The 25,551-nt window shown below is 37.6% G+C and overlaps 1 protein-coding gene across 8 annotated transcripts in view; it reads left to right on the top strand.

Moving 5' to 3' along the window:
- The window catches only part of NCALD (neurocalcin delta), a 370,293-nt gene that overhangs the window by 282,494 nt on the left and 62,248 nt on the right, over positions 1 to 25,551 (top strand). The window contains exon 1 of one of the 8 annotated variants that reach the window (XM_038555229.1): positions 7,218 to 7,432. The exons of the other annotated variants lie outside the window; for them this stretch is intronic. The gene's annotated coding sequence lies outside the window, so the exon portion shown is untranslated. Of the gene's footprint in view, positions 1 to 7,217; positions 7,433 to 25,551 lie in introns of those variants that run through there. 8 annotated transcript variants of the gene reach the window in all.

Genomic DNA, 25,551 nt, shown 5'->3' with positions numbered 1-25,551 from the left:
TTGGGAAGATCTTCATAGTTCTCTATTCTTATGGACTACCTCTCTGAAAAAACTCTAAGTAACTACTCTGGGCACTGGTCAATGGTGGTGGCCTCTGGTCTTCTCAGACTGTCTCCGACATAGAATCTCTGTCCTACAAGGGAACTGGGCTAAGAGCAATAAGACCCCAGCATTTTTTTAACCTATTGTACCTGGAGTAGAACCTGTACTCTTGTGAGTGGAGTTGAGGTGGAAGAAAGAAGCCCCCAACTTCTTAGCTGCACTGGTCAGGAATTTAACACGAGAACAAGAGAAATGCTGATGGCCTGCCTTTTCCAGTGAGGCACTACATCCTTTGATTGAGAGCTGAAGGGAGAAGGAGATCAATCTTATTGGTCACAACTTCCAAGGATTTAGCTTCCAACAAACTGAGCTTAAGGATTGGGAAAGAAGTGAGTCATGACTCAAGTGCCACAGACTCTCAATGTTCTTATCAAGTTTCAGTATATTTTCTTGAATAAACATCTTTTCGTTGGCTGTATGCCAATGAAGATTTTCAGAGACTTTAGGATATTTTAAAGTATTTTTCACAGTTATGTATGTTGCACTGGGAAGCAGGTCCATGGAACTCCTCAAAGTGCCATTCTAAAAGTAGAACTCATGTGTGCATGTGTGTGTATTTTAATATATTTATACATTTCCATTAGTGCTTTAGGTACATACAAGTTTTGATGCATTGTATTTTGTTGTTCAGTTCAAAATATTTCTAAATTGCTATGTAACCTTTTTAATCCATTGGTTACTTAGAAATGCATTGCTTACTTTCCATTTAGAGGTTTTCTATTTGTCTTTAATATTAATTGTTATCTTTCTGCCTCATTGTGTACAAAGAGTATATTCTGTGATTTTGATCATTTATAATGTGTTGAGACAGTCCTAGGGTCCAGCAGGTAGTCAATGTTGTTAAAAACATTTGAGAAAAAAAAATATGTATTTTGTAATTAAGATTATTCTTCATATGTTAATTAAGCCAAGTTTTTTGTCATTGAAATGTTCTATATCTCTACCTTTTTTCCCTATTTGTTTTATGAGTTACTGAGAAAGATATGTTAAATCAGTACTATGATTATGTTTTTTTCTACTTATCGCTATTTTATTAGGTGCATTTGCGTATTTAGAAAAGTGAATTATGAAGTGTTTCTCTATATCTCTAGTAGTATTTCTCACTTATATTACTACTAACCACTATTTCTTGATAGTAATATTGCTATAGCAGCTTTAGCTTGGTAGTTTGTGTATCACTTCCCAATTCTTGTATCCAATAAAGTTAGAATTTGCTTATTAATATAGTCTAATGTTTGTAATCTTTTAATTGGAGTATTTGGTTGGTTTAAGTATTTTGGCAATTACTGACATGTTTGAGATTAAATCTTTGATGTTACTATTTATCCTATCATTTTCTTTCTTTTCTTTTCTCCTTTCTTGCTTCTTTTGGGAATCAAGTAATTTTAAAAGTGCTTTTCCTGATCTATTAGTTTTTAGCTATGTATTTTTTTGTTCTTTTAGTGGATATGAGGATTACAATGTGCATCCTTACCTTATTAGAGACTTACTAATTAGTACTTTTACCAGTATACAAGAATCTTAGAACATCTTAGTTCTATTCATCCTCTCTTACCTTTTGTGCTAATTTTGCCCTATATTTTGGATCTACCACATTTTAAGCCCCACAGGACATCATTTTATAAAATCAGTATTCATTTAGATTTATCCACATATTTGTCCTTTCTGTATCTTTGTGTTTCCAGCCAAAATTATTTTTTCTCCCTAAACATCTTTTTCTAAATTTAGTGTAATTCTTTTGAAACAAATGCCCTCAGTTTTTGACTGAAAATGTCCTATGTTGTCTTCATGTAAAATAATTTAATTAAACTTTTATTTTGAGTTAAGTGTAGATTCACATGCAGTTGAAAGAAACAATACAGAAAGAATCCAGATATGTTTTACCCACTTTCCCTTAAAGGTAACATTTTCCAAAACTGTAGTATGATATTACAATCAGGATACTGACATTGATATAGAAGCTGTCAAAGTACAGAAGTTTTTATCACTACAAGGATCCCTTGTGTTGTACTTTTATAACATAAGCACTTCTCTCCCACCCATGGTCAGTTTAATTTCTGGAAACCACCAATCTGTTTTTCATTTCTAGAACTTTTCCATATCAATCGTGTTATATAAATGGATCATATAGTATGTGATCTTTTGAGATTAGTTTTTTCACTCAAGAAAATTCTCTGGACATTCATGTAGGCTTTTTGTGTGTATCAGCAGTTTGTTACATTTTAGTACTGAATAGTATCCCTTGGTGTGGATATACTAAAATTTGTTTACCCATTTCACCTATTGAAAGCATCTGGGGACACCTGGGTGGCTCAGTTGGTTAAGCTGCTGACTCTTGATTTTAGCTCAGGTCATGATTTCAGGATCCTGGGATCCAGCTCTCCATCAGGCTCCACCCTCAGCACAGAGTCCGTTGAGGATTTCTCTCTCCTTCCACCCCTCCTTCCCACTTGTTCACACTCACACGTGTTCTCTCTCTCTCTTTCTCAAATAAGTAAATAAATCTAAGAAAAAAAAAAGCATCTGAATTGTTTCCAATTAGTATCCATCGTAAAGTTATAAGCTTTCATTTACAAGCTTTTGTGTTAACATAAGCCTTCATTTCTCTGAAATACCAGGAGTACCATTGCTGAGTCATATGGTAGTTGCATGTGTAATGTTTTTGAAAAACTGCCAAACCATTAATGATAGTGGCTGTATCATTTTACAGTCCCACCAGCAATGTATGAGTGATTCAGTTTTGATATCATCACTATTTATATTTTAGTCATTTTGATAGTTGTATAGTGATATCTCATTATGATTTTTCTTAACTTGCATTTCCCTAATGGTTTATGATGTTAGAAAATCTTTTTGTGTGTTTGTCATCTGTACATATTTGGCGAAATTCTCCTCCTTTCTTTTGCTGGTTTTCTTTAAATTTTTTTTTTTAATTTTTATTTATTTATGTATGATAGTCACAGAGAGAGAGAGAGGCGCAGAGACACAGGCAGAGGGAGAAGCAGGCTCCATGCACCGGGAGCCCGATGCGGGACTCGATCCCAGGTCTCCAGGATCGCGCCCTGGGCCAAAGGCAGGTGCCAAACCGCTGCGCCACCCAGGGATCCCCTTTTGCTGGTTTTCTAATTGGATTGTTTGTTTTACTGTTGAATTTTACTATTAAAAAGTCTTCTGTTTGCCTTTAAAGTTAATATGACTTCATGGTATTGCTGCTTTTAATATTTTGTCATTGCCTTTAGTTTTCAACACTTTGGTCATGTGTGATTTTCTTTATTCAATCCAAATAGTTGCTTCAGTGAAGACTATAATAATTCGGGCACAATTTTAGTCAGGAAATTATCACTATTGCACTTTGCCCATTTTCCTTGATTCAAATCTTCCTGATTAAATTTTTCTTGCCATATTATTCTTTAGGTCAAAGTTAGATTGAGATCATTAGAGTTCCCAGATGCAGAAAAGAAAAGTTGGTCTTCTCTCCCTCATAAGAAATTAAAAATAAAAAAAATAAAAATAAAAACAATTCTCAAGTATAAAATAAACATAAATAATTCAATTCTTTCTAAAAATACAGCAAATGTAAATTATTTCCCAGCACTTATGTAGCCAGGCTTCTGGAGTGTAGATCCTGGCTCTGCCATGTACTAGGTAGGCCAGTTATTTGACATCTCTATGCTTATGTTTCATCAGCTGTGAGATGTGGAAAGGAGTACCTGCCTCCTAGGGTTATAGTGGATGATTTAATATCTCTACAGCACTTAGAACAATGCTTCAGGTATTAAGTACTCAATTAATTTCAGTTACCATAAAAAATTATCCAACATTAATTAGCAATAGCCATAAAATACATCATCATATAACTTATGTACACTCATAAAAAGTATTCATGATTTAGTAGAGATAAGTTTGATTTACTTGGTAAATTTATTTGAACCCTTTCATTGCTATATAATGTGATAACTTCAGAGTTTTATTTTTCCTTCCTTTGCCTTTTTTGGAGTTGAGGGGAAGCTCTTTCTTCTCAGTAAGTGGGAAGAAAAGAGAACCATTTTTCTCTGTTGCCAGCATTCCCAATAGTTGAGACACTCAGCATTTACTGAGCGCTCATCATGTCCTGGGTCCTGTGCTAACCCCAGAGTTGTAGAGATGAATAAGAGTCTGTCTTTCCCTGAAAGTCTTTGTAGACTTATCAGAATCAGACGGATAAACCAGAAATGACATACCCATTAAGCCATCTACCCTGTGGCCAGGAGTCAGAACTTTAGAATACACTGACTTTATAATCTTCACAACAACCTTAGGATGTAGACACTTGCCCAGATGAGATTTGAACCCAATGTCTCCAAAAAAGAAGTCCATGGCCTTCCCACTAATATTAAGATGGGGAGACAGGAACATTTTTACCTAGAATTATCAAATAAAAGGCTGATTATAGTTGTCTACTCATGGCACATACCACCTGTTAATTCAGATGAGTGAGCCCAAGTCAGACTCCTTGTTTGGTATTTATCAGTTATTTCCAGCAAAGTGATCAAACTAATAATAGGCAGCCTTGATATTCATACAGCAAGTGAAAACTATGGTGTAGAACTATTTTTGAATGGGTATTTTTAAATTCAGTGAATCATTTTCACCTAAAAAAAAATGAGTTATCATTTAAAAAATAAAATGACACATATTCCCTCAATATGGTGGGCTGTGATTGGAGAAACCCTCATCTGTATTTCCTATGATATTTTCAACTACATTTGCATTAATTAGCCAAATCAGTAGAAACCTCAGCTCCAACTGAGATCATCCTCTCCATTTAACCCCTGCAGGTAACTGATAGCTTCTTTAGCTGTAAGAAGAATCCTTAATCCTGGGTAGTTTGCAAAGGGAAAATGAGTGATGACAGGTTGGAAGCATGCTATAGAAAGGATGATTTACATGCAGCCACTTTTCATTTTGAAGGTCAGTCCACTGATTATTTTAACTTATAATGAGTTTAAGCCCAAGTGAATATATAGTAAAGCATACCTATCATTTAAAAATGATAGAAAATTCAAAGTGAAAAGATGTTAGTTTTTGCTAAATTTCAAACTAAATTTCAAATTAAAGCAAGCCCTGAATTTTAGACCTATTCAGAATTGAGAACTTCTTATTTCAGAGGACATCACCTTTTGGCAGAGCTTGGTACTGCAGCTTTACTCAGATGCTGGAGCTGCAGAACGAGAACACGTTGCTCAGGCAGCCAAGGATCTGGAATCAGAAGGATCATAAAACAGGCAGCTCCGAGGACATGGGGCCCTGGAAAATCTGGAAAGACATGCTCTCTCTCTTTCCTTCCCATTCCACTCATTACTATGATATGCATTTCTGAACAAAGACCCAGAACTATAACTGAAAAAACTGCAAAATTGTGAATTGTGGCTGTTGCTGAAATCTGCCCCTGTAAGCAAATGGATAAAAACAGAAACTCAAGAGGAGCTGGAAGAAAAGATATCGTCAAAAAACCCCATAAGAATCCACACTGATGTTCTGAGACCATGCTAGTGATGGAAAGAAATATAAGAAACATGGGGGTAGTGGCGAGACATCTCATCCCACTTAGATGGACATTGGGTTCAATTAACCACTTGTTCTTGTGCCCAAAGGTAAATTCCCAACTGTCATGTCTCTGAAATCACTAAAGCACTGCAGCTTGATTTTACTTTTGCACTGCTACAACTAATAGCTTCAGGAAAATAACTTTTCAAATATAAACGTATCTTTTCTTCCAGTTGGGGCTGGGACAGAAGTAAAAGAAAAGGAAGCTGGAATAGAAGGATTTTATAGCCACATTTTGGACATTAGTCTTTGTTCAACAAGAACCAATTTCTGACAATGAAGAAATTTCATTCTTTGAGAGTGGCACAAATGTAATCTGCTTAGGTGGTTTAGCTTCCATTTATATTTTGTAGTACTCCGGGAGCAACTCTTTTTTTTTTTTTTTTGTAAGAGCCAGAATGGAAATCCTTGTAACACTAGCATGGAAGGGTCCTTCAGGTTCTGAGAGTAATCTCCTTCCCTCTGCCTTTTAGCCCTTTTGCCCTTTGAATGAGTATACATTTTCTGCATGTATTTTTCATAGTACTTTCCTGTGGACTTCACTTCACTTTGTTTAATTGGCTTTCTGTTAATTGAGAGGGAGGATGAAGTAGGAAATAAGCATGTGTGAGGAGTGAGAAATAAGCAGGGATTGTCCTAAAGGAAATGAAGCTGAAGTTAGGAAATGTGCAGGACCGTCCCTCTATACTGCTGCTCTAGGCTTTCACGGCACTTTGTGTTTGTGGGGCATTGCCCATTTACTCCCTGCTGAGCCCCAAAGGGCTGTGGAGGAGAGCATTCAGGAGGAGAGGATTTGGCACCTGTTCGGTGACCTCAATGCAAGGGTCTAAAAGCATTTTAAATGTACTCACGAGGTGTTTTAATGTGGTACTGTTTTGCTACTTTGGTCATCGTTCTTGCATGGACATTTTACAGTGCAGGACTCCGGAATTCATCAGCCAAGTTTCTCCCCTTGGTGTCAGAGTCCTTAGATTCTCTCATCCGACCCTGGGCCTGGGCCACTACCCCCATGTTTCTTGTATTTCTTTCCATCACTAGCATGGTCTCAGAACATCAGTGTGGATTCTTATGGGGTTTTTTGACGATATCTTTTCTTCCAGCTCCTCTTGAGTTTCTGTTTTTATCCATTTGCTTACAGAGAGCTTTAATTAGCTCAGAAAACTTCCCCCAGAATTTTTCAGTTTCTTTCCTTCTGTTCTGGAGGGAGAGAGACACGCTCCATGCTGGTGATAACGAGACCAGTGGGAACTTACTTAGGGTGGCATGCATTTTCCTGCGAGGAACTAGAAAGAACAGACACCAGTCTTCAAGAGGAGAGTTGTAGGCATGCTTGAGTCACAACTTCGGAGGCTGAGGTTGTCGGGGAGCTGTCCGTGATGATTGTGGGGTGCGTGTGTGTACACACACATCCCCTACAGTGACAGATGACCTATTGAAATAATTTCAGAGCTGTTCTCTGGTTGCTACGACAACCAATGCTCTCTTGGCTTTCATCTGGCCATGTGACAGGGACTTTGACGTCAGCTGGAGGCAGACTCTGTGGCTGAGTCCACACAGTCAAAGGCCCGGGAGAAGCTGGTGGATGCGGCCGCGCCTCCTGCGGCTGCTCTGCGCCTGCTCTGCGCCTGCTCCTGCTCCTGCTCCTGCTCCTGCTCCTGCTCCTGCTCCTGCTCTGCCCGCCGCCGCCGCCGCCTCCCGGGGCGCAGAGCATGGACTGTTAAATCCTGCGCTTCTTTTGTGTGAGGTAATTAGTCGGCTTTATATACAATAGTTAGATGTTTATAGATTATTGCGGTTTTCCCCTCTCTTTTACCTCCTACAAGTTTGTCTTCATGAGCAATTATTGTTGTACCAGGGGAAAAAATGTGAAGCAGATTCTAGTTGCTAATTTTGTGCGGAGTCTCTGGAATTTGGTTAAATTTGGATTAATGTTCTCTAAAGTAAAGTTAAAATATAATCGCCCTTCTTGCTCAACACTTGCTAACATGACATTATTCAGAGATACGGATTTTGCAGCTTGAGCCAAATATTCCCCGTTGAATTCCAGGAATCCTCCCTTCAGCATTGTTTTGGGTTTCAAGACTCCAGCATAGTCTTGCAATATGTTGCTAACTGTTTTGTGTTTTTTTAAATTGTTACCCATTCTGAATCAGCCTAGAATAGTTTGGAATTTGGTTTCTAGCTTGCTTGCAACATGCATAATTAGCAACAATAGACACAGTGGGGAAAGAACATTATACTTTGAAACAAAAGTTGGGGTTTTTTCTTGTAAATAGGGTATTCTGAAAATACCAGGGAAACTGTCAACAGCTTCCTGTTTAGAGAAAAATAATCTAGAATATGCCAAAGAAGTTGGGGTGGAACCTCTTATGTATGTGTGCATGCAGTTGCTTTTTGGTTGTTAAAGCAAAGTGCACATTGTCAGTGTCTTCCTCTGCAAATTCAGCAGTGGAAGAGAATGGCATTGGATAGTCTTCACCGAGGAGTCCTGTAAGCTGTTCTTCTATTTAAGAACTGAAATATTGCCCACAGAAGGAAATGATAGCACTAAATCTGGATTATCATTGGTAGATGTTATTTTAATTCAAATACAGATATAGTCACTAATATTTGCTCTCAATTTTGAATGAATAATTTGATGACTGTGATTAATAAGGCCTTTTATCTCCTTATTCCTATTGCAGTAAACAATGCAAATTGTTTTATTTGCCTTTTTATAGTTCATTTTTCCCCAAGTTTAGTAATTTTGGATTTTCTATCATTGCACGCAGACTGAATGATTTTGTAGCTTGTAATTCAAAGAAAACCCTGGCATTTAAGTTAATCAAAGCCTGCCTTTATAACCAGGTTTCTAAATCTTACAAATTCAACAGGAAAAATAGGCAAATTTTAGGGCAGCACATGTAATGTACCTATTATTTTGTTGGATAGAAAATAATGGTTTAACTGTGTATATGAATAATATATATTTTGTGATATATGTATTATATTTCAATGTAATGCAAGAATATATTGTTGTTATTTTTTATATTCTTTATTAGTTTTAAAATTCTGATTGCATTTATTTTTTTCTTGGAGATGAGAATTTTGAACAGTATTTGGTTTCAGTGATAAGTGAATAACTGAGTGCATTAATAATTTTTCAGTAGTTTTCAATGACTGAATATTCATTGAACTGACTGGCATTTGATAAGTCTATTTTGGGTCAGAGTCCTCATGGAGGATTTTCCAAAAAGTCTAATGTGCTTACAGTCCAGGCATATCTACTGAGGCATCATTTCGTCATTTAATTTATCTCATAATTACACTAACTCAGAGGCCACACTCTTAACACCCCCTAGAAATATGTTAATTGATTTTTAACATTTTAAATAAGATGAACAGAACCAGTAGCATGTCATTTAAAAATACTATCTTTGATGGAGTACTTTGATGTTTGCTTCTTTTATGAAAAATAAGTAATTGTCATTATAGCTTAGATAGCAAAGATTTCTTTTTATCTCCCTTTATGATGTTTTAAATGAAAGTTCTTAAATGACTATTTCAATGCCCTTATAAAATACACTGGATTTCAGCAGTGTGGCATATAAGAGAACAAGTCTGTTGATGGCAAAATGTCATGATAAAGTTTATCACTAGGAGAGAAACCTATGCCATGACCTCAGAGATACTCTAGAATCTACAGGTTTTTTCTTGTGGCAAAATGAAAAAAAAAATTACTCTCATCACAGTCATCTACTTAAAGCAGTGAGACTGTGCTGATTTCAAGGTCAAGTTTGTTTCAGCTTCAAAAGATAGCAAAGAATGATTCGCATTGAAATCTGGTTGTTCTTTGTGTACAGTTTCGGGTTGTTGTTGTTGTTGTTGTTGTTGTTGTTTTTTAACATTTTTGGTGTCATGGGCTTCTTTGGCAACCTGGAAAGCCTATAGACTTCTCAGAATGATGCTTTTAAATGTTAACTTATTCTTAAATAATACAAGCTAGCAGCAGGTATAGCTATCATAATTTTGAAGTAGTAATGAGTGTAAAAGATATTTCAGAATATCTATACTGACTATAACGTGATGTGAGAATATCCGTGATTTCTCTTGGTGACAAAATCACAGGTACTGTGGTTTGTAGCCTACATTTTAATTAAAAGAAATGCTAAATTTCAGTTTGAGACTGATGAAACTCAAAGTGTAATGTTTTTCCCATCCGAGTTCTTGGATCCTCTTGAATTCTATCCACCCTTGAGTTAAATGATATGTGAGCAAGTGATGCCAAAAGGTTTCAGAACTGCATCAGACAAAACACACACCACCATTTCCACATTCAGTTACACATCTGATTTTATTCTGTAAATGTGTGAATTTCACAGTATTCTCAAATTTCTGTGTGAAAAGGGATGATATATCCAGACAGCTACCAAACTAGAACTTTTGTTTATTTTCCAATCCATAGGCATTCTTATGTTACATGGATTGGGAAACTCTTACCTCATTAGATAGGAGTGAAGAGGAAAGACTCATAGTGTTAATGCAAGTTATTCAAGTTAAAACCATGGATCACAGAAGTAAGACTAAAGCTAGTTACAGAACAGCCTTTATTCACTCAGGGAAAATAAGCTAGTAGTACTCAGATGAAGAACACAGGATGTTATGTGAGGTCACTAGAGAGCTTATGTAACTTTCTAGTGTAAAATAAAGCACATACGTGTGTGAATCTATAAGTTGGGTACTCAGAATAGAACCTGCTAGTTTATCTACCAGAAGTCTCCAGGATGGATCACATTCAAAATGAAATGCGAATTAGAGACATTTTCCAAGTAATTTGAACTCAGAATCATATTTTACTTATTGTATATTTAAGAACATTACAGGAGGTATTAATATTATGGTTTAGCATGACTATATAAGCAATTGTCTCATTCTCACATCACTTTGAATTTGCAGAAAATATTGCCTGATTTTCTTCTCCGACCAACTAGGTAGCTTTGCAGTTGGTTGGCTGATGTCATGTATCATTCATTACCTTTCCAGCTCTGCCTTTAGATTGTCCAAAGCCACTCTTTCTATTACATCAGCATCTCCCATCTCAGCGTCAGAGAATTGGAGCTGTGACATTTTGTACAAGCTGTTGTCTAAACTCAATCCAAATCCCTAACATTTGAAATGGAAGCTTAGCAATTTGCCTTCATGTGTTCTTGGGAAATTATGAAAGATGATTTTTCTCAAACATTTTTTATTCATTGGACAAGAAAAGAACACCTGCTTGGGGGTCTTTGAGTCTCTGAGGCAACTTAACAAAGAAACTTAGAAAAAGTCTAAAATCTCTGACTTCCAGCTGTATTGTTTGCTTCTTTGATGGCAGGTGTTTGAAATTTTAAGTTCAGAAAGGAATGTGCCATTACTCTTCATGAAATCAACTGTTATTTGAATGGTGCCCCATGATGGAAATCCAACTAGAAATAGCATTCCAGAATATAGTATTTTTTATTGTCTCCAGAAGTGATGCCATAAAAGTTAGTGCTCATTAAGACTTTGATATAAAAATTATATGATAAATATTTAAATTCACTGGAGCCATGTTCTTCAAACTAAAGACGGTCTGTTCTTTTTATCTCTTCAATGAACCTTAGTTTTTTGGGACATATTTCTATAAATGCCTTTAATTAGAGACACAGCATCTCTTTAAAATCTAGTTTACACTCATGTAAAACATACTTAGTGAATATTAAAGTTCTATATTTGATTTGCAGGAAAGTAATCTCTAATTGGAATGATATTCAGCTGCTGCTTGTCCTAATATAAGGATCGTTCATATTTTCTGAATTCTGTTTCAATGACTGCAGGAGAACCAAAGGCTGCATATTGCTTTTATGCAGGGATGAATCTTTTAAAGGATGATTCTAGATTTTCTTTACTTTTATGAATTTAAACCCTATCCATCAGAGGCAAATGTTGAGAAGTGTTATATTCTTTGGCTATCTGCTCAGCTCACTCCCACAGACTTTCATGTGATTCATACAACTAAAACCACAACCAATTTTGTGACCATATTTACACCATCCTCAGAGATAAAAAATAGCATCCTACAAAAGTTATCCCATCCTCCTCCTTCCCAGGCATTAGGTGCCACAGGAGGCAAGCATTTATCAATTGGTACTGCATCCACAGTATTATAGGAAGCACTTTGGGCCCCTCCCTCACACAGTCTTTGAGTGATATATGCCACTGGCATAAAGAACTCAGATTACTTTATGGACTTCTCATTTTTGTTTCCTTGAGCTTTTATTCAAACATTCAGTCTTTCATACATTCAACAAGTTTTGCATACCTACTGTGTGCCAGGCATTATCCTAGACACCGGGATACTATGGTGAAGAAGACAGGCAAGGTCCCTAACATCGTGGAACTTATAGTCCACTTTTAGGGAACCTGTATATATCAACAGACAAAGTTTCTTCCTAATGGCCATGCTGACCAGTGTAGTCAAAGCAGAGAATTATCTTTAAAAACAAACAAGCAAACAAACATCAAAACAAAAGAGACAAGCAAACAACTGGAAGCCATTAGATTTTACACCTGAGTTAAACCTTAGAAGAGGCATTCTTCAGCTGGTGAACAGCCAACCTAATTTGTTAAGCAATCTGTTCATATCAGTGTTCAGTATTCCAGATCAGTATTCCCAGCCCTATTCTCAGTGGGCCAAAGGCTATCTGTCTTCTAATTACGAAGAAAATGAGACTGGTACTAACTGACCTAAAGAATGATTATCTTTTAGGCAAATATGCTGTATTATGCAAATAAGAAGAGCCATTTTAAGAAAGGAATCCTTAAGTTAGTGGTGCCCAAATGCTGTGACCCTTGAACAACATGGTGGCTAGGGGTGCCAACCTCCCCTGAAGTCAAAAATCCAAATATAACTTTTGACTCCCCCAAAACTTAACTGTTAATACCCTAAATTGACCAGAAGTCTCACCAATAGTATAAACAATTAGCACATATTAGTATATGTATTTTATAGTGTATTTTTATAATAAAGTAACCTAGAGAAAAGAAAATCATAAGGAAAATGGTTACAGTACTATACTGTATTTATTAGAAAAAAAGATACATGTGTATGGGATGCCTGGGTGGCTCAATGGTGAGCATCTGCCTTTGGCTCAGGGTGTGATCCAGGACTGGGGATTGAGTCCCATATCAGGATCCCTGCAGGGAGCCTGCTTCTCCCTCTGCCTATGTCTCTGCCTCTCTCCCTCTCACGAATAAATAAGTCTTTTAAAAAAAAATACATGTATAACTGGACCCCTACACAGTTCAAACCCATGTTCTTCAAGGGTTAACTCTATCTTATCTTCCCTGTACTAATCCAGTCAAGATAAGCTTACTGCTATAATAAACAATCCCAATGGCATAATGCCATTCATTTTTCATTCACCTGCAAATCAGATTTAGGAGAAAGGTTTTTTTTTTTTTTTTTTTTTTTAAGATTTATTTACTTGGGAGAGACAGAGAGAAAACATGAGTGGGGGAGGGGCAGAGGGAGAGGGAGAGAATCTCAAGTAGACTCCCCATTGAGCATGGAGCCAGGTCTGGAGCTCCATCTCACAACCTTGAGGTTATGACCTGAGCCAAAATCAAGAATCGGATGCTTAACTAACTGAGCCATCCAGGTACCCCTAGGAGAAAGATTTTATTCCACACAGTTATCCAAGAATTCAGTCTTCTATTTAGTTAAAATAATCTGGGGAAAATCCTACATCTATCACTTGCAGATGTTACTTTGGGCAAGTTATTGAAGTCACAGTTTTCCAGTCACCTGGATAATATAAGTGCCTACCTTATTGGTTTTTAAGTCAACTTAATTGGCTTAGTAAGTGACAGGTATTAGGTATTCAATAATGTGAACTGTCATCATTATTTTCTACCTCTGGTAGTGCTGCCACTACCACCATTTCCCCAGAAACCATGAAGTACCACTGCCCGAGGTGGAGTGGGTGTCTCCCTGGTATTATGATAGTAGCTAACATATAGGGAGCTAGATAGACTTCTAAGCTCTTTTCAAAATAACTAGTTTTTCTTCACAGGATCCCAATTATATAATTGAGGAAACTGAGGCACAGAGAGCTTAAGCAAACTGTCCAGTGTTACACAAGAATATATAACAGAGTTCTAGGTATCTGGCCCTAGAGTCCTGGCTCTTTATTCACTGTGCTATATTGCCTTTCAAGCTGGAATATATTTTATTTTCCCTATAGGTAACATGTGATAGCAGATTGTACTCTCCAAAATTGGCCATATAATTATATCTACTTCCACGTACTCTTCTAGAATCTTGGCACTCAACATAAAGAGCTGGAATCTGTTGGCCTCTCCTTGAACCTACATGGGCTTATGATTAGTCTAACTGGTAGAGCACAGTGGAAACAATGGTAGGTGACTTCCAAGGTTGGATCATCAAAAGATGCAATTTCTTTGTCTCTGAGGTATTCTTTGTATCTCTCACACATAACATTTGCTCTTGGAAATCAGCTGCCATGTTGTGAGGGAGCCCAGACCAATACGGAGAGGCCATGTGTGTTTCAGCCAACACCTGCAGCTTAGGCCATAACGAATAGCCAGCACCAACCACCACCAGATCTATGAGTGGGCAAGCTTTCATAGGAATCCAGACCCTGGCTCTTAGGTCCCCCTATTTCCCCTATTCCTCCTGATACCAAGTGGACCAGAGATGAGCTATCCCTGCTGAACCCTAAATTGCAGATTCATGAACAAAATAAAAATTATTGTTGTTTTAAGTCTACAAATTTTGGTATTATCTCTTAAGCAGCCAGAGTAACTGGAACATTAAGGGTAATTAGATGTGACTAAAATACCTGTATAAGGGACTAAACTTCAGGTACATGGAACTTAAGTAGGTTTTTATGATTTGGGATAAGTACCTAACCTAATTAAAAGAATTTCTAGAGGAAAATGTATTTGAGTTACCAAATTACAAATGAGCATTAAGTACACACCTTGTTTGTAAATTCAGAACAGTGTCCTACATATTAATGCTTTTGCTGGTTCCAGAAGAACAGAACTTGACTGTATGCCTTAGAAAAATCTCCCTCATTGCTTCTGCTGCCTGAGACCCTTTCTGACAGACAGTCTGTGTGGACAGCAGTACTGATGCTATTTTTCCCTTGGTTACTGCTTAGTCCTTCTTATCTGCTTTTGTCTCCCTTGCTCACACCTACTCTGTCTAATCTACTGCCTCGTTTTCTATTGTTAGACCCTGCTGTCTTCTTGACACTCTCTTTTGGCTCATTTCCAATGCTTCTAAGCCTATTTTTCTGCTTTAATGGTTTACAGTAAAGCTAGGGAATTCCTCTTGGCCAGGTAAGATTTAGCTCATTCAGCAAAGTCTTCTTACAAAGCTGCCAAAATGGCAACTGTCCCATTGGCTTGTGGCTCCATGTGTTGGTCAAACCTAGCACTTGGAGTACTGAGAAATGTAGCCCTTACATCCTCACTCAAAGAGACACTGCTGGGATGCTTGGGTGGCTCAGCAGTCGAGCATCTGCCTTCGGCTCAGGGTGTGATCCCAGGATCTGGGATCAAGTTCCTCATCGGGCTCCTTGCAGGGAGCCTGCTTCTCCTTCTGCCTGCATCTCTGCCTCTCCCTGTGTGTCTCTCATAAATAAATAAAAAATCTTTTAAAAAAAGAGAGACACTGCTCTCTTGTGCTGCAGAGAAACCAATACCTGTTTTTTTCTTCTCGCTTACTTAAATGTCACCCTATCCTGATGGTTTTCTCACCTTCCTTTTAGAAGGTTAATTGGTTTTTTCACTCATTCATGTATTCATTCAATACAGAATTAATAAATTCTATATAGTGGCCCTGTTGTTCTCCACCTATAGAAAGATTTTTTGTGTCCAAGGACTGGTAAGGTGCCTCCAGTTGTCTCTCATTTGCTTACCATTGATACCAGGCAGATGTGGTCCAATGATCCAACTGTTTCAATAATCAACACATGTCCCACTTTGTTCAAGATGTTCTAGCTAAGTAGGATACATCAAGCATAATACAGGACCAGCTAGTTTTTGAAAAGGTTATAGTCCAACTGGGGAGGCTGGACAGCATATGCATCTGAAATTGAAGAAGCTGTGTCTTGGTTACAACCTCTCATAATGCCCCAGGTAGTGCTCAGCACATTGTATCTAGTCATTAAATCTTTGGTAAGTGACTAATGAATAGATTAACCCTAGAAGGATATTGAGAGGCATCTTCCTTCAGGAAGGAATTAAGCTTTGAACTGAATCTTAAAGGATGGAGAATATTTGGCATGACCACAGAAGTGAAAGGATCATCCACGAGTAACAAACAGCATGGGTAATAGGAATTGACACCCATCTGGGATTGAGAAAACATTTGGGAAAAGGAAAAAAAAAAAAAAAAAACATATAATACCTAAGGTGGGTCAGTGGGGATCTAGAATTTATTAATTTAAGGTAAGCTGGATTTGATCAGATAGATAACAGGAAGCTAGTGAAAGTTTGGGAAGAGGTAAGTGATGTACGTGTCAAATAGTGTTATACTATTTTAATAACCCTGTTTACTTTTGCTTCATACAGCTTATTTTAAAATCCCAAATATGTGTTAAGTGCTTCCTTTTTCTCATAGAAAAGTTCTAACTTTTTAAACTAAAAAAATGTGAGTTATCTTTTGCCCTCAATGCTGCGAGAGTGGCCCTTTTAACTTTAGCCAGGCGATATCTGTAGGGAGAGCTATGTAACTTCATAGTTTTAAGACTATAATCTGTTTTTAGCAAAGTCATATTTTACATAAAACTCAAGCCAGCCGAAAAATTGAAGCCTTCCTAACATTTTCCATAGAATTATACTATAGTGATCATTGATATTCATAATGAAACCCCTAGGATATTGCACCATTATTCTGATGTCTTTTAATGAGTCATCAATGAAAGACTAAATTATAGTCAGTGATGTTTTAGTTGTAAGTACATTTCTTTTTTTTTTTAAAGATTTTATTTATTTATTCCTGAGAGACACACAGAGAGAGAGAGAGAGAGGCAGAGACACAGGCAGAGGGAGAAGCAGGCTCCACGCAGGGAGCCCAACGTGGGACTGGATCCTGGATCTCCAGGATCACACCCTGGGTGGAAGGCGGCGCTAAACCGCTGAGCCACCCGGGCTGCCCAGTACATTTCTAATCTTTGAAAATTGGCCATCAGTGTATGTGTTTGGCAACTATCAGAATGATTTCTTGTTTTTGTTTTTGTTTTTTTTTTAAGTAGGCTTTATGCAACGTGGGGCTCAAACTCCCTGAGATCAAGAGTCCCATGCTCTACCGACTGAGCCAGCCAGGCGCTCCACTATCAGAATGTTCTTAATCAGAGTATCACAATCTCAAGAAAAATATTGTAAATTATACATACAGATGTGTGTAGAATATATATTTTTAGTGTATGTATATTAGTATTACATATGTATATATTTATATAATATATATATTTATACACACACAATAAAAGAGTAACAAAAACATCATTTGTTAATCCTTCTAGTGAAATGTGAATTCACATATTGATATTGGTTATAACTTTGCCTCTGCCCCCTGTAGGTTAGTACTGTCCCTAAGGTCCAGTGCCTGCCAGGAATTGAATCTGTGATATAGTTGTTAAGTCTCCAATTAAATATAGATTTTATTTTATTTTATTTATTTATTTTTAAATACAGATTTTAAACCAGTTGAGGACAGAGAGTAGATTATCTCCACCTCCGACAGAGAGTAAAGTCTATGCTTTACGTTTACACAACATGACTCGCCACTGCTGCTAGCGACTGTGCATGTTTGGAAATCAATTCTGTTTACTGAGCCCATTGCACACATTAATGCTTCTTGCTACCTCCTGGCTACTCAGCAGTGAATGGCCACGGAACATTTGGTGATCCCTGAACTCTCTTCCAAGGCCAATTGCTGGGGGCAGTTAACTCAAACCATTCACTCTCTTGAGGATCTACTTTATAAGGAAACTGAGCAGAAGTTTAACTGCAAGTTATAGTTTTCATGAAATTATTTTCTGGCATATCCAGAAGTTGTTTACACAAAATAGAAGCTATTTAAGAAAGAGGCAACCTCTGGTCCAAATTTCATTTTGTAAAATAACTATCATTAAAATCTGCTAAATTGGGGTACCTGAGTGGCTCAATGGTTGAGCATCTGCCTTTGGCTCAGGTCGTGATCCTGGGGTCTTGGGATCAAGTCCCACATCTGGCTTCCCACAGGGAGCCTACTTTTCCCTCTGCCTGTGTCTCTGCCTCTCACTCTGTGTCTCTCAGGAATAAATAAATAAAAATTTTTCAAAAATCTTCTATATTCATCTCCAAAAATGTTAGCCAACTTCCAACTTTAAAAGCCCAATCCATTGTTCTTCAGAAAAGAGTTGACTTCTTCCTCTGGCCCTCAAAACAGCCTCACAGTTAATACCAAGACTGACCGAGATGGCTTACTGCTCTGTCAGCATCCCTCCCGGGAGGATTACTTTGTTAAAATCACAAAGGGTCTTGTAAAAGGTACAAAACTTAGTTGTGTTACAGGTTGACAAAAATATACTAATCTATAAAAATATACTGTTAAAAAAAAAAAGGAAAGGTCTCACTGAAATCACATTAAATCATGTCTGGGTTTAAGAAACAGGAAATTTTTTATTGTGGTAAAATACACATAACAAAAATTAACCTAAAAATTTCAACAGTTTTAAGTGTATAATTCAGTGACATTAAACACATTCATGTTGTGCAACCATGAACACCATACCTTTCCAGCAATTTTCATCTTCCCAAATTGAAGTTCTGTACCCATTATACACTAACTCCCCACCTCCCCACATCCCAGGCCTTGCTAATGACCATTTAACTTTCTTTAAGAGGTACATTTTAAGGAAGTTTGAAATAAACCTATAATTCTTCTTTCCCTTGTATACACTCTTCAATTAGTAAAATCTCTGTTAAAAGTCCCCAAATAACTGGGAGATTCTTAGGTTTACAAGTGGGCAAAGTTTATGCAGAGTTCCATGATGTAGAGGTTTCAGTTATACAGTGGAGATGATGGATTGAAACCTGTTTTCCAAACCACCTATTTAAATCCTATTCAGTACCATTTTTGCATAATTATTTGGCTCGCCACTTTGATTATCAAAAATAAAATCATTTAACCTGAGACTTTCTGGTCCCAGTGATCTACTCAAATAGTCTTCTACTAATGCTCATTTTAAGTAACTTAAGTATAGAATAATACATGTTTATGGTAAAACGTTTGGACAATATAAAAGAACATAAAGAAAGAAATCCTCTCTTAATATTCTACTGCCTAAAGTAGCCACAATTAATATTTTCAAGTTAAAAAGCATTATAATTCATTTTACTTTATTTTAACAGAAGAAAAAGAACTCTGAAATAAACTTGAGGATTTGAACTTCAGATGATTTCTTTAAAGCAGGAATTATTGGATTCTAATGAAATTGAATTAAAAATTAAAAATTAAAAATTTTAAATCAATCAAATAGAAAGAGATTGGGGAATCAACATTTCTTAAAAACTAATTGTTTCTTAATGGGTATATAGGTTTATATTTTCAGTTAGTTAAAACTTAGTTAACCATCTCATGAAGATCTGAAAAGACCATAGATAATCAAACAAAAATACCTTTGGGAAAATAAAATGTTTTTAACCAGAGTTCGAAACTTAATTTCACCCTTAGGAATATTCTCATGGAAAAAAAAAAAAAAAACTAGATAAAAAGCATAATCTATAAGAAACATCATCCATGAAGTTACAAACCTCTTTCAAAGGGGAAAATAAATCATACAATGGGGAAGCAGTTATTTTACCCAGTGAACTAGAACTCACAGAGATTTTAGAGGAATTCACTGTATTTATTGACCCTCTCCCTTGATCACAGAGGCTTAACTTTATGTGCTTCAGACACCAGTGTTTTTTATATTCCATTTATTAAATTCAAACTATATTTTGATTTGCTTCATATTGAGACTTGACTGCCTTTTATGGTTATTTTTTTAAAAGATTTGTATTTATTTATTCATGAGAGACACAGAGAGAGGGACAGAGACATAGGCAAAGGGAGAAGCAGGCTTCCCATAGGGAGCCCAATGTGGGACTCCATCCCAGGACCCCGGGATCACGACCTGAGCCAAAGGCAGACGCTCAATCACTAAGCCACCCAGGTACTCCAACCTTTTATGAATATTTATCTTCCTAGCATTTCTTATTTTCTTTCTCTTCTCTGGTTGACCTGAAGAAACTTAAATCTTAAGTACATATGTGGTGTGTCAACGTTTGCTTCTTGATTCTTAAGTATCCAGTAGGTCTTGATAACCATTTGTTTGTTGAAGAGTCTTCATTCTCCTGTTTCCTAATTCAGACTAAATAGGCTATTTCACTGGTATATCTTTCCATCAGAACTGGATTATTTCCATGATTTCGAGGTCTACCTACTTCTTGGATTCATTTTCAATTTTTCTAGAATATATTTCTAAGTTGGTCCCTCAAAACAGCAGACCTGCTAACTCCTTGTAAATTTCATTTTGCCCTTATAATTGAAAAACTAGATTCAAAATAATTTTCCACCATTTTATGGGCTTTGCTCTAATGTGTTCTAGCAAACTGAAAAGCAGATGCAAAGTCTGCTGCCATTCTCTTCACAGGTGGCTCTTTTATTCCCTCCCTGAGTTTTCAGAATTTTCTCATTGTATCTGGAAATCATAAAATTCACCAGAAAGTGTCAAGGTATGTCATTTTTTTCATTTTTCCACTTGAAGCTATATTAATCTGAAGATTCAAGGTTTATTCAGCTCAGGAAAATATCCTGTTACTTCTTTGAAATATTCATCTTCTCTGTCATCTGTATTTTCTCCTCCAAAAGCTTTTATTGTTGGAAAGATATTAGAAGACACCTGAGCTCTTGGATCTTAGATCTCTCTCCTCTATGTTCTTAAATTTTCTCTCTCTCTCTCTCTTTTTTTTAAGATCTTATTTACTTATTTGAGAGAGAGAGAGATAGCACAAGTCAGGGGGAAGCGGCAGATGGAGAAGAAGAAGCAGATTCCCCACTGAGCAGGAAGCCTTACTCAAGGCTCATCCCAGGATCTTGAGATCATGACCTGAGCCAGGGCAGGCGCTTAACTGACTGAGCCACCCAGGTGCCCTTCTCTTTTTTTTCTTTTATGTGCATTCCAAGAATTTCCTCAAATTTGTCTCGCAGATCTCAAATTTATTTTTATGTCATGTCATTTCAGTAAATTCAGCCTTTCTACTCAGGATCTTTTAAAAATCTTTAATTTTTTTGAAAAACGTTTTTTTATGGCTCCTTTTTCAAAATATCGTACTCTTGTTTATGGATACAATAGTCTCCCAAATTTCCCCGAAAACAGTAGTAACACTTTAAAAAAAAAAAGTTATATTCTATGTCCTGTTTCAACTCTATTTCTTTTGGCATCAGTTGTTCTGTTGTTCTTCTGAATCCTTGTCTTTTATGCTCTTGGCTTTTCTTACATAACTGTTGCCTTTATGGCCCAATCATATTTATAAATGAAGTCCTGGGTTAACTAGTAGAGGCACCTGGTGGGATTTCCTTGGCAGTTATACAGGAATGTTTTTCTACCATGCTTCTCATACAGGGCAGGGCAGAGCAGGGTAGGCAGGTTTATGGTAGGAACATTTGAGAATAAGAAGCAGGTAGGCAAGCTATGACTGCCCATACTGCCCAAGTCAGGAAGACTATATTTAGAGGGGTGAACTGCATAGTGTACTGCCTTTTGTGCAGAGTTTGGAGTAGAGTGGGAAAAGATAGGGAAAAAAGCATTCTGCAGAGCCTTTCTATTAATTACCTTCTCTGCTCCTTCTCCCTGTGGCTCCAGATCTGAATTCTCTGGGGTTCTGTTGTTGGGAAGAACAGCTCTCACCTCTCTATCACCTCTCTCTGAAACCTAATCTCTGTGATGGTTTTTATTGACTCAATCCAACCATGTCAGTTCACTATTTTCCAGAAATTTTAACATTTCTGTCTACAGATGGTAACCTTTTCTGATTTCCATCCCTATTACTGATTATTCTTCTTCATACATATTTTCTACCATTTCAGTGGAACTTTTAGAGGTAGAATACATAGACTTGTATGCTTCGTCTGCCATTTTAAAGTGAAGTTGTATTAACATTCGCAATGTTTATCCCAATGTGTTAGTATGTGAGACTAGGGCACATGTGTTTTTCTCCACAAGGTCATTTCTTTTTCCTTCATGGCCCTAGACAGCACTCCCAACCCTGTTTGGACATATGATCAAAATGGATCATTTATACAGAGAAAAGTGAAAGAAGATGGATCACATTCTCTGATTCCATCATTAGACTCATAGTATCTGCCTCCAACAGGTACCCCCTCATCCTTCAGGACTCCACTCAAGCCCTGCCTTTTCTCAGAAGCCCTTGCTAGTTTCACCAGGACTCTTGCATAATACAAACCCGTATTATAACACTAACCACACAGTGCTCTGATTTCCTATTGTCTCTTCCATTAAACCTCATGCTCCCTGAAGGTAAATGAGGTGCTTTGTTTCAAGTCTGTATCCTCAATGTACTCCACAGGGTCTGGCATGCGCATTAAGTGCCTGATAGAGATCAAATAACCAAGTCACTGAATGAATGAACAAGGGAATGAACAAATTTGATGTGGTTATTAGAAACAGGTGTGCTGTATTTCTTTGCAGAAAATGAGACCACTGACTTCCTGATTGTCAGAAGAAGCTTTGAGTAGGGTGTTTCAGACAGATGGAGCATCATGGGAAAAGCCCAAGGCATGGATTTTTGGAGAAACTGGTGGAAGTTGTTCCCAAATTTGCTGTAGATAATTGGTTCATCCAAATACAATCTAATCTCTGCTGTGTCCTTTTCTGCTGAGTGGCAGTATTATTACAAGGTTCTTCTATCTTTGCCAGTTCAGTGAATACAGCCCTAATTAGAACTATTGTACTTTGGCAAAAATGTTGGTGCCTCAATTCCTCATGATTTGAAACCTTCACCAGTCTTCTTTGCAAGTTTACATCTAAGGATCTGCTTATATTTGTCTACAATATCATTACCTGTATTGAGCCCTCACTTCACAGGAACAGCATGAAACCACAGACAACTAAGAACCGGGCTTCCAAGCCCTACTGAGTTCCTGAAGCCTGCTGGAAATTGGTAAAGCATGAACCCCTCAGTTGCAGAGCTCTGCCTTTCACATAATTACCTAGCAGAACTTCCCTGCTCAAATGCCTCTGAACCAGGTCACCATCTGAAAGTCCTCTGCAGAAGTCTCAGGGCCTCGCCTCCCATTTCTGGTAACTTAATAAAAAGCTACTAGTTTTCAGAGCAGGTAGGCTCTCAATTCCTGGTTAATTAAAATGAGTCGTTTCTTTTCAAGATGTGTTATTCTATCCACATAGCAGGTGTTCAAATAGTTGTCAAATAGATGAATGAATGAAATCCAAAAAGGATTGGGTTTGCTTTTTCTGAAATTAGATTCCAGGAGCACATTTATTGGAAAGTACCCCGACAGAGGTGCAGAGATCTGCTTTGGATTGCAGAACATTTACTCCTTCCATCTCAGTCATTTCAGTTCCATCACATACTATACACGTCACCCATCTCTTATCTTTGGGGGATTTAGACTGTCACTAAACACATCTCCATAGGATCATTTTATTTGTCCCTAACACAAGATCGTCTGGGGAATACGCTGCTCCCTGTGGGCCCCTCCTCACTTGCCAAGGTGGAGACCCTGACTTAAAGGGCACATCCATGACACCCCCAACTTTTCAGTGTTGCATTGGGCTTCTTTTTGAGAGTGTAGCTCTGTGGCCCCCCAGCAATCTGGTGTTAGATGTGGATGGAACCGTGTAAAGCAGAACATTCCCAGTTGTATGACTTAGGAGCTATCTTGACAACCATCAGTGAAATCCCAGGCCATGCTAACAGGAAAATGAGGTCTGGGAATGCTAATGGCATAAAGTGACTGGCAAAAAGAGACACATTTTTAGCAGCCATTGCAGTAGTCAGGGCTGGAGATGTAAGGAGACAAATGGCTGCATGAAGATGACACAGGAAGAGAAGTTCAAGTCCTCTCATTCAAAGTCCGAGCTAGATCTGAGCTGCTGTGTCAGTGAGCGGGAGCACCAGCCCAACTGACCCCCAGGGGCTCTTGGATAGGATCTTCCCAGGAGCCTGGGAGAAGAGGCATAAGGTCTAAACACAAGCCCTGGCACTGGGGTCAAATCTCAGTAGTGTGGTTAAAAAAATTAGGCTGAATTGAGGACTTTGGAATCAGAATCTAGAGGGCTAGGGCTTGGGATCTGCTTCTACACAAGATTTTCTAGGTGATTCTTAACTCACAGTAACTAACCCTTGATAGCCACCAGCACCTCTTAATCTTCTCAGTCTATGAGGATCTCTTGCTGTGGACAGACTGCCAAGCACCAGGAATTTTAGGCACATGTGGTCAGCATATAACATGAGGAAGCAAGGTCTTGCCCTTGGGTTTATTTAATTAATTAATTTATTTTTATTTATTCATTTTTTGAGTATAGTTGACACACTATTACATTAGTTTCAGGTTTACAACTTAGTGATTCATTTTGCAATATTCACAAGTGTAGCTACCATCTGTCACCATACATCGCTATTATGGTACCATTGAATACATTCCTTATGCTGTGCCTTTTATTCTTGTGACTTATTCATTTGATCTGGAAGCCTGTGTCTCCCACTCCCTTTCACCCATTTTACCCAACTCCTACCTCCCTCTGGCAACCATCAGTTTGTTCTCTGTATTTATAGATCTGGTTCTACTTTTTTTTGTTTGTTTATTAATTTGATTTTTTAAATGCCACTTATGAGTAAAATCATATGGTATTTGTCTCTCTCAGTCTGACCAATCTCACTTAGCATAATACCATCTAGATCCATCCATGCTGTTTCAAATAGCTGTGCCCTTGGATTTAACAGGTGATTCTAGAATACAGGCATCGTTTTAGGCCTTGAAAGCAACTCTTGCCTTTAGGGATCAGTAAGTTATGAAGTCACAATCTGCACTCTCAATCCAACATGACCACTTAGCATCACTAGCATCACTAGAAACTCTTGTTGTGGATATATGCCACTGGTCACAAAGAGATCTGATGCAAATAAGAAGTCATCAGCCCAGATCACTACCACAACTAGAAAACAACTCCAAGCTCCTTATTTGTGAGGAACAGCCTAAGGATGGGACTAATTCATAAAGCTCACAACAGAGCCTACAGATATCTTAAGTAGGGCTATCAAATTTAGCAAGTAAAAAATACAAGACACCCAGTTAAATTTGAATTTCAGATAAACTTTGAATTTGTTAGTATAAGTATATTCCAAAAAGTATTTAGGACATACTTATGTTCAAACATTAATTGTTATTTATCTGAAATTCAGATTTAAATGGGCTTCCCATATTTTATCTGACCTCTGAGCTTTTTTAGGGACACTTCCCAAAAGATCAAGGTTATCAACTTTGGATATCTGGTCACAATAAGTTGACAAGAGTAGAGGGCAGGGAGCATGCCCTATTGTCTTCACCTTCCTTAGAAATCGTTCCTCAGTGTGTAGCACTCAGGGTATAATAAATACACAAGGGGTTGGTATCAAATGGTTCTTATTCAAAGGAGGCTAACCTCAGTGCTGGCCTCTTAGAAGCTGTAGGACAGAGCCTGGCTAGCAGGACTGATATGCCACAGGTGGACCTCCTCACATCTGTGGCAGTGAGTGCCTCCACCCTGCCTTACTGCCCAC

This window comes from Canis lupus, chromosome 13 (genome assembly GCF_011100685.1).
Source record: "Canis lupus familiaris isolate Mischka breed German Shepherd chromosome 13, alternate assembly UU_Cfam_GSD_1.0, whole genome shotgun sequence".
Lineage (NCBI taxonomy): Eukaryota > Metazoa > Chordata > Mammalia > Carnivora > Canidae > Canis > Canis lupus.
Note: the sequence above shows the minus strand (reverse complement) of the source record. Positions and strands in the feature narration are given on the sequence as shown.